The 9,335-nt window shown below is 37.6% G+C and overlaps 1 pseudogene; it reads right to left on the minus strand.

Moving 5' to 3' along the window:
- Positions 1–4,209: 4,209 nt before the first annotated feature.
- On the minus strand, positions 4,210–7,246 carry LOC104425562 (annotated as a pseudogene).
- Positions 7,247–9,335: the final 2,089 nt, after the last annotated feature.

The raw sequence follows: 9,335 nt of genomic DNA on the forward strand, positions 1-9,335 counted from the left end.
CACGGCCTACTCATAGTTCGACGGTCTACTGGCATAGCTAGGCATCGTCTCACCCCATCGAGCATGGCAACGTCTCACCCCATCGAGCATGGCAACGTCACTACGTCGACAGCATTCCATAAAGGAGCATTGGTCCAGAATCTACTGCACCGGCATCCATTGGTAAGGCATCCCATATAGGGGCACGTCCAGCTCAACAGCTTGAGGCAAGTTCTCTTAACCAACACACGACCATTCAATCTCAGCCTAGGATACCGTGCATTGCACTCAAACGTCTCAATTAAAATGGTGAACCTGGCCTATTTTCTTCATATTAAAAACACACGGTAAAATAGTCGTATGTGGATACGTGGTCAATTTGAACCAGAAAAATTGATGCCCTTCCTTTTCAAATCCCACTATTTGATATAGTCATTAAAACCATTTTTGATGTCAAAACCCGACATCCGGCAATTTCTAAATAATTACCAAAATTTTCAAATTTTGAATTAAATACTCAAAACTACAATCATCACTCAATGTGCACAATTTAACTCTCAATTTCAAGAATTAACCACATCATTGCAATTAGCATGAAATTCCGGTCACCGGTTATCCCGATATAATTTCCATAAAAATATTAATTAAATAAATAAATACTGAAATTAATTAAATAATGCCATCTAAATACCAAAAATACCAACTTAGGCCAAAAATGCTTAATTAACCGCCCGAACGGGCCAGGAAAATTTTTGAACCAATCTAGATAAATAGTACAACTTATCTAGTCTCTAATTAAGCTATTCTAACCACCTAACATGCACAAACTAATAATTAAATCACTAATTCATTCTAACTATTTACCTAAACCTTAATTAGCCTAAACTAATCATCCATTAAGCATAATTAACTCTCTCAGCAGATTTTAGCAAGTAAACTCACTGGTTTAGCGATCCGGTGAGCCCACGGCGACAGCAACGCGGAGATGGGCGACAAACCACCTGATGGTGAAGCCAAGCAAGGCCCGGAAGAGGCCTAAAATGGGCCATAAGCTCTCAGCCCTTACTGGAGCCTTGGCTACTAATCTTGGGCTGCAGAGGGCTGGACGCGTAGCTTAGACGGCTAGAACAGGCCAAGCAGGACAGCGGGCTGCAACGGTGGACCAGGCGGAGCTGAACAGCTACACACGATGGCTGGACGATGGTGGAGGGGCTCGAACGGTGAGCTAGGCTTGTGGGACGGCGAGCACGAGCAGGCGTGAGTGAGCGGACGTGAGTGAGAGGCCGGCGTTGCTTCGGGCACACGACGGGCGTGCGACGATGGTCCGATGGTTTCGAGCAGCTGTCGACGATGTAGGGGGAGGGCTGCCAATCTCTACAATTCCAAGCTCTCCAAATGCTCTCTAATGGAGAAAGCAAGGCTTGGGAGGAAGAAGGGCACTGCTGAAGATAGGAAGGTCCCTCCTTGGCTTCCATTCTATCTCTTTGTCCCTTGGCAAGGCCCAACCAACCTTGACTGTCTTTCTTAGCCACTTTGTAGACTTCAAACTTCCCTTAGAAGCTTCACCAAGTGGTTCAAAGGTTGAGGGGACCATGGCCTACGAATTTTGGTCACATTTCTCCCAAAATGAGTTCAATTTCTCTCTAATTGGACCTAAATCAGTCCCCATAAATTCCACCAAGGTGTCCTCGACTAAATTAACATTTTTCCTCACTAATAGAACCAACTTGCATCCCAAAAACGTGATAAAAAACGGTCCTTTGAATTTTCCAATCGAAAACGGCCCTATAATGAATTTTCACCAAAAATTTTGGTTTGCAAAAAAATCTTATAAATCGTGACATGATAGAACTTTCAATTTCCGAAATCAAGTTCAAATTCGCAGTTAATTTCAATATGACGCGATTTTAGCGTGATCTAACATATCGGGTATCTTTTAGAAATTTTTAGTACAATGGACCTATGGTCGATTATTTTCGATCCACATTGTACATTTTCAAGATATTGACGACTCTCGATTATCGTGAAAATCTCAAGGTTTCAAATACAGACACAAGGTACAGAAATGACAAAAAAAATCGGTCGAGTACCGTTCAACAGAAATTTTGCAATTAGGTTGAATCACCCACACACTAATCACATACCTCTATCGAATTGACCTATCTCCAGTCTCTAATCAATTTTGACAGTGCCGTAATGACCCTAGCAGATTAGCACGGTCGAACGGTCGATTTCTGGTTGAATTCTCAAATCTATTGCGTTAAAATCCCTAGTTATCTCGTAAGTGATTAGCTCAGAGAACAGAACTATATGCGCGTCGATGAAAAGCCCGATTCATTCAATTGAAAACAGAACCTGAAATTTATAATGTCATAATGTCATTTTTCCCAGCAAATTTGATCAGTCTCTGAAGTGACTCTACACACAGAGAGAGAGAGAGAGAGAGAGAGAGAATGCACTAAAAGGAGGGGTTTTTGTCTTCCTTACTGGACGGAGCGTCATTGGATGATTTTGGAATGGTGTAATCGTCTCTTCACTGGAAAAGGGGTATATGGAAAGTGGGAAAATAGACAAAAGATAACGATTTTATCTTATTTCAGTGATGAACTAAAATATTGTAAAGTAGGACAGATTTTAACTTGGCGAAAAATAAGAAAATTTAATTTTGATGGTGCTATAAATTTAAGTAATCGTAATTGATGAGGAAGTAGTTGAAACACTTTTTTACGTTGACTTTTATCACGTGAAAAAGATAAGAAAATGGTGTGAAATGGGCAATGAGCTACTCTACATTCATATCGTAGCATGATATTATAAAGCTTCATAGCTGCTATGCTATTGTTTCGAGATTCAATAAACTCTTTTTCCTAGGAGGGTTGATCACAAGATTGCCGTTCTTTAATTAATTGGCCGACACAAGATTACTATATTTGTAATTCATAACCTCTACAGGAGAAAAAAGCAACATTACAAGTGTCGAAATATGGAATGATTATTAAAAAGTTGTTAAGCCTTTGACATGTATAACAATTCAATTTTAAATATTTTGATTTGATCAATTTAGTTATAAATCTTTTAATGATTTATCTTACGATACAATCCTAAGAAGTACTAGCATTGATACGTGACACGTGACAGAAAAGGACTTGTTGACATGTCATTTCTAAAAATAAAGAATTCCAACATATTATGACACATATATATTAAATGTATATTTTTATTTCAATCATTAATTTGATTCAAATTCATGAATAAATAAATAAATAAATAATAAAAGAGATTAGAATGAATTTACACTAAAAGTCACAAATCACAAAAACTGAAAGTCAAAAGAGAATATAAAACTAGATTTTCTCCATTCTCCCTTTTATTATTTTTATTACTAGTCATATATATATATATATATATATATATATATATATATATATTTACATTTTGACCCATCATTTATTGAAAAAAAATTTAAAAAAAAAAAGAAGTGACCTACGCGTGTCGGAATCGCATGTTGGAATTCTAAACTCATATGTCAAACCGTGTTAAGAGAGTTGATCATGTATTAGATTTTTCAATACGTATTAACTGCATATCAAAACATGTCAAAGTGTAATTCCGAACTTACGTGTTGACAGAATTGATCGGTCAGATTTTTCAACACATGTCGGAATGTCGAATACGCCCCAAAGAGTGCCGTGCTTCCTAGAGACAATCAACGTTGGCCTTCTAACGCAACATGGCAACTGCTCACATGAAGATTTTTTGACATTTTAAAAAAACATATTCTTTTCGCTCCCTTTTTACCTTTCTTTTTCATTTCATTTCTTACGTACTTTTTCCCTCGGCGAAGACCTTGATGCCCTCACCAAGGGTTGACCTCACATGCCTGGGGCAAGGCTTGACCTCATCATTGGCGGCTCCAATTCATTACCCACACTGAGGACGTACCACATATAATATACAAAATTAGTGTTTAATTTTCAGCTTGCCAAAGCTTGGCCCATAAAGCCATATCAAACTCCAAAACAAGAGAAACTTCTCTAAGCACTGCATAGAATGCACACACATCGAATGTTCATAGTATGTCCTCTTCTTTGGAGGTTGTACACGCCATAAGACGATCAGCGGGTGCGACATTTCACGCAAGGATCCTAATTAGCAGAATCCAGTATTATTCATAATTCAAACCGATGTGAGAAATCTACCAAACACAGACGGTTTCAGCTATCAGACAAATTAATCAAGGTACTAATCCACGGTTGTGTATTTGACGTCGAGATAGAGCTCTGAAGCTTCCACTCCGAACGACGACTCAATCTCAAAGTTGGTGTGGTCTTCTTTCACGAAAATAGAATGAGATATGGCCAATATCACATTGAATGGAACTGCCACTTCTACAATATGGCAATACAAGTAGACCAATTCACTTCGGAATACTTAAATCTTGGAAAGAAATAGACAATCCACGTGCTTAAATCTAATAGAAACACATCCCTAACCTTGAATGTTCTTCAGAACTTTCTCCTCTGGAACATAAACCCTCTCCAGGGTCTTGCCAATATTCCTCTCCCACAAAGACACGAGATCATTAAACGAGTAGGTGTTGGCAGGAGGTCTGATGTACAGAATTTTGTTCAAGGTCCCTGGATCATCCACGGCTTTGATGGTATAGGCGCCAATGTCATCCTCCTTGTTAAACACCGTTGTGTATTGACAACAAGAATTTTAGAATTTGGTTAATAAATATAAGCCATCGATAATCCCAGAGTTAAATTCAGCTTTGCATTCAAAGAAGAACTTTCTCAGTAAACAGAATCACCAAACAACTGCATCCATACATTCTTTCCTCTCCCAACTACATTAAAATTACCTTCATGATCTACCGCCTAGGCGGTATTGTGTCAAGATAAACCACAAAACTTCCATATCATCTATCAGTCTCTGAAAGAGAAGACTAATGGCCAACATCTCCAAATACAGAAGATACTTGGAATTCTCAAGTTTCAAGAACTGCCCCACTCTGATTACTACCATAATTAAGTTGTGAAAAATTTCAGAAAAAATCTCAATGAATTAAAATGCGAATCTCAAGTTGTTTCTTACCTTTTACATTTTCATCCCTTAAGATAACAACTTTATCTCTAGGGGGAGCTGTAGCCCCAGGCTGTGACAATGTTGGGAGGAAGTAACCGGTAAAAAGGTTAGACGACACATAGGTATAAGGGATTCCCTCGGCCTCAACAAGGTGGCGAATCTTGGCCTTGATAGCAAATGCACTTTTTGCTGGCTCCACAGCATGGACACGATCCACGTCATTTCCAAACTCTGAAGGCAAGAATCTCTGAGAAGAAAATTAATTGAATTAGAAGAAACATTTTTATTAGAAAGCAACACAAACTAGAGCATATTCCCCTTATCGAACAAGCTTACATGCGTTCTGGCAAATAAAGAAAACACGAGACTGACTTTCACGTTTTAATATGTTACTATAACAGAGTAAAAAATGATTACAAGTGAATCAATACAAGCAAAGAAGCAAATTTGATCCCAATGGCTATTAGAAAAATAGAAGAAAAGAAAACTGAAGATTTAATTATTAACGCATTTGCCAGATAACTCTGTCCAGTATAAAAATGCAAAGATGCTGCTTGGTTGGACACTTTCACAAGTAATAAATTATCAGGTAAGTTTTGTGAGCATGCTGAGCTCCACTCATTATGGACCCTCAACCCCCAAAGCAACAACTACTAAACTATCCACTAACTGGGTTTTGGTAACTTATTTACAACAATAATAATACCACCGAAAAAAAGACCATTTGAAGGATTAAGTAGTTCATGATTCGCATTCATGATCCAAGAGCTGGATAGATGACCATAATCCATATTGAATGCTAGAAACTCTTTGTTCTTTCCGGTGACCTAGAAGAAACCCAACCACAGAGGTTCTGAATAAATAAAGCCTCCTGGAGTTTGTGGGCAGCCCAATATCCATACAAGGACCAAGACTGGGCACGAGTTTAGGGTCAAAGAACCTTTTTGATTGTGTAAAGATGTCGATCTCCGAGTAACACATACGAATATGTATGAATTTATCTAGATGGTACACCATTCATCCATAATGACAGAATTTCCTACCCAATTGAATACATCAAAAAGCAATAGTGTGGATCTAAAGTAGCCCACTTAGAAGCCCACACTATGCTATACTTGGATTTGAAATAGCTATCCTCAAATTTCGCTGAGGACTTCTACACAAAGTCATAACTATTAAGTCAATCCATCCCATTTCATCAAAGCGAAGCTCACGAGGAGAACGCAATGCACTTATACCAGAAGATAAGAATTAAACCAACGCCAACCTTTATCATCAGTCAAATGCTAAACAAAAGTAGTAACTTGAACGAAATTATCAAAAAACAGCACGACCTTGATATTCCCAGCTGCTTTGATGGCAACAACAATCCTATCTCAGTCCTCTATTTGTGCTCACCCCACAGCAGAAATTACCACATCGACCTACTTGATCGCACTCAATAGACTCTCTTGATTGTATATGTCTCCCTGAGAATCAAATAAGCAAGAGCATGGACAAACAATCAATAAAGTCAGCAATCATCAAAAAATCCTATTTTGACCAGTAGGAAGACTAAGAAAATGAGAAATACATAATCCGATGCAAATAAAACTTCAATACCTTCACCGGACGAGACAAAGTATCATGAGAAATAAAAAGACAAAGCTACTATCCGTAGTATAACGCTCGTCCACATATTGCCTACCGATCTTCAAAATGCTATAACAAGGCATCTTACCGTAAAAATGCATCTATACAGTACATAACATATGGAAAATTTCATAAGATTTGTCTACAAATGTACTCGTTCGTAAGAGAAACGTGACTCCATCAACTACGATCTCATGAAAGATTGAGATGAAATATCGACTCCAATTCTACTGCTAAAAACATTTCTCGGAAATGCGGAACGAGACATAACGGCAGGCGACGCTTCGATTTTCTCGAAGCAGAACCGAACATGCGAAGCGAACACGATCGCACGGGAAGAACTACTCACGCGAACTAAATTGACGCCGAGGCTCTTGAAACCTTCGACGATCTTGGCCTTGGCGGGGTTGGAGAGAGTGGACTCCCTCAAGAGAGTGAAGGTAGGGCGACTGGACTTAGCACTTGCTTCCACGATGAACTTTCCGATGTATCCAGTGCCTCCGATCACCAGGACCTTGCTCTTCGCGGCCATCTCTGAGTGGTTTTCACGGCGAGAGGCGGTGTTTTCCGGCGAACTTGATCGGTTTCTAGAAGCAACTCCTCTGTGACTGGAGAGAGAGAGGGAGAGGGGGGCCGGAGGAGAGATAAAAAGCGGGAATCCTGTTTTCGCGTTGAAGCGTCAATTTATAGGATACTTGAAGGGCATAATAGTATTTTCATTGAAATGATTTTCACCGTTTTCAACGAAAAAGGTACATGTAAAGTTTTTTTTTTTTTGTCAGTCCTACTTTATGCCTATTCTACACTCACCCTCAGACTTTTGCCCTGCAGAGCGTGGGAGTCGAAACCCACTCCTAAAACTTACTCATCTCCACCTCATCCTCCCTAAGAAGGTGGGATTTGAACCCCTCACATCCCCCTTCCATGTTAGAAGGGTGGCCACTGGGGCGAATCCCAGTGGTTAAGTACATGTAAAGTTTGAAAATAAACAATTCGCCAGAAAAAGAAGAGTTTGAAAATTAAGCAGAAGAAAATCGAATATGTGTGAAATAAGCCAAAATAAGAAAATTTAAATTTAAGTTTAAATGGTGCTGAAGATTTAAGCAATCACGTAATTTTGGAGTGTGAGATACTCGAATTAATTTCATATTATGATTTTATTTCTTCAATTACATATTAAGTCATCACATTTGACATTGGTTTTTCACTTGTCTAGTAAGGAATAAGTGATCGTATTTTGGATTTACTTTATGGTATCGAAAGAAATAAGTGAAAATGATCTGAAGGGTCAATGAGCTATGTAATTAGTTCACAACTTCTCTGGGAACCCAAAAAAAAAAAAGAGGAGAGCAACCTTGTTAAATTCATTCAGGGATTGAAGAGCAACCATGATCTAAGTGAATCGGCGCATAACACAATAATCTCTTTATCATTAAACGGAAAGGACTTTAAGATTGGACAATTACTTAGGCTCTATTCATTTCGCAAAAAATGTAATGTTTCTAGAAAATATTTTCTAAGAAATCATTTTTCAGGAAAATGTAATTATTTTCTAGTATTCGGATGAAACCTGAAAGATAAAATGAAAAATATATTTCATTCTTTGATAAAGGAAAATCTTTTCCTCAATATACTCTTTTTCATTTATTTTATTTTTTAGAATCTATTATTAATTTTTTTTTATTTTTCATTTTCCTTTCTTTTCTTTTTTTCTTTGTTTTCTATCTCCTTCTTTCTTGGCCGGTCGCTGCCACGCGATGGCTCACGACCGGCCACCGATGAGCCTCATGGTGAGCCTCGAGTTCACCGACGAGCACGAGGCTCACCGCTCCCATTGGCAAGCGTAAGTGTCAAGCTCGAGACTTGCTAGATTAACGAGCGAGAGCTTAAGATAAATGAGCTCGAGGTTCGCCTAGCGATGGCTAACAACTAGCTAAGAAAGAAGAAGATGGGAAACAAAGAAAAAAATAGAAATAGAAAAAAAATTAAAAATAATTCGAATTAAAAAGGAAAAAGAAAATTAAAAAATAATTTGAATTAAAAAAAAAAAAAAAAAAAAAGAAGAAGAAGAAATGGGAGAAGGAAGTGAGGATTTGTAGAGATATGAGATAAAAGAGATCAAGTTGGAAAAATGTTTTCCACTTTTTAAAAGTAGAAAACATTTTCTCTAAGGAATTCATTTTCCGTAAAATGAACGTCGGAAAATCTGGAAAATATTTTCCCGAAAATTATTTTTCACAAAACAAACGGAGCCTTAATCTAGACAGACATTTTGCAATTTTCTAATTTCGAATTTTACATAAAATGCCAAAAAAAAAAAAAAAACATTGCCTTAGAATAAATTAGTTTCTTTCTTTAGGATAGATTGCATGCTTATTAAGAAAACACAAAAATACTATACTTATGTCATGCGGTTTAGGTCATGTCATGTCGGTTCATGTTAGATTAGTAGCATGCATTGCATAAAACATGATTCTCATTAAACAAGTGAAAATAAAAATTAAGTGATTGTGTGTTAATTAGAAATCACATCCACGACTGTTGATGTGAATTTTGATCTAACATTACAGATACTTTTGTTGATATTAAATAAGTCTCATAATTTATTTATTGCTTTATTTGAATGTTAAATTGGT

Source organism: Eucalyptus grandis, chromosome 2, assembly GCF_016545825.1.
Source record: "Eucalyptus grandis isolate ANBG69807.140 chromosome 2, ASM1654582v1, whole genome shotgun sequence".
Classification (NCBI taxonomy): domain Eukaryota; kingdom Viridiplantae; phylum Streptophyta; class Magnoliopsida; order Myrtales; family Myrtaceae; genus Eucalyptus; species Eucalyptus grandis.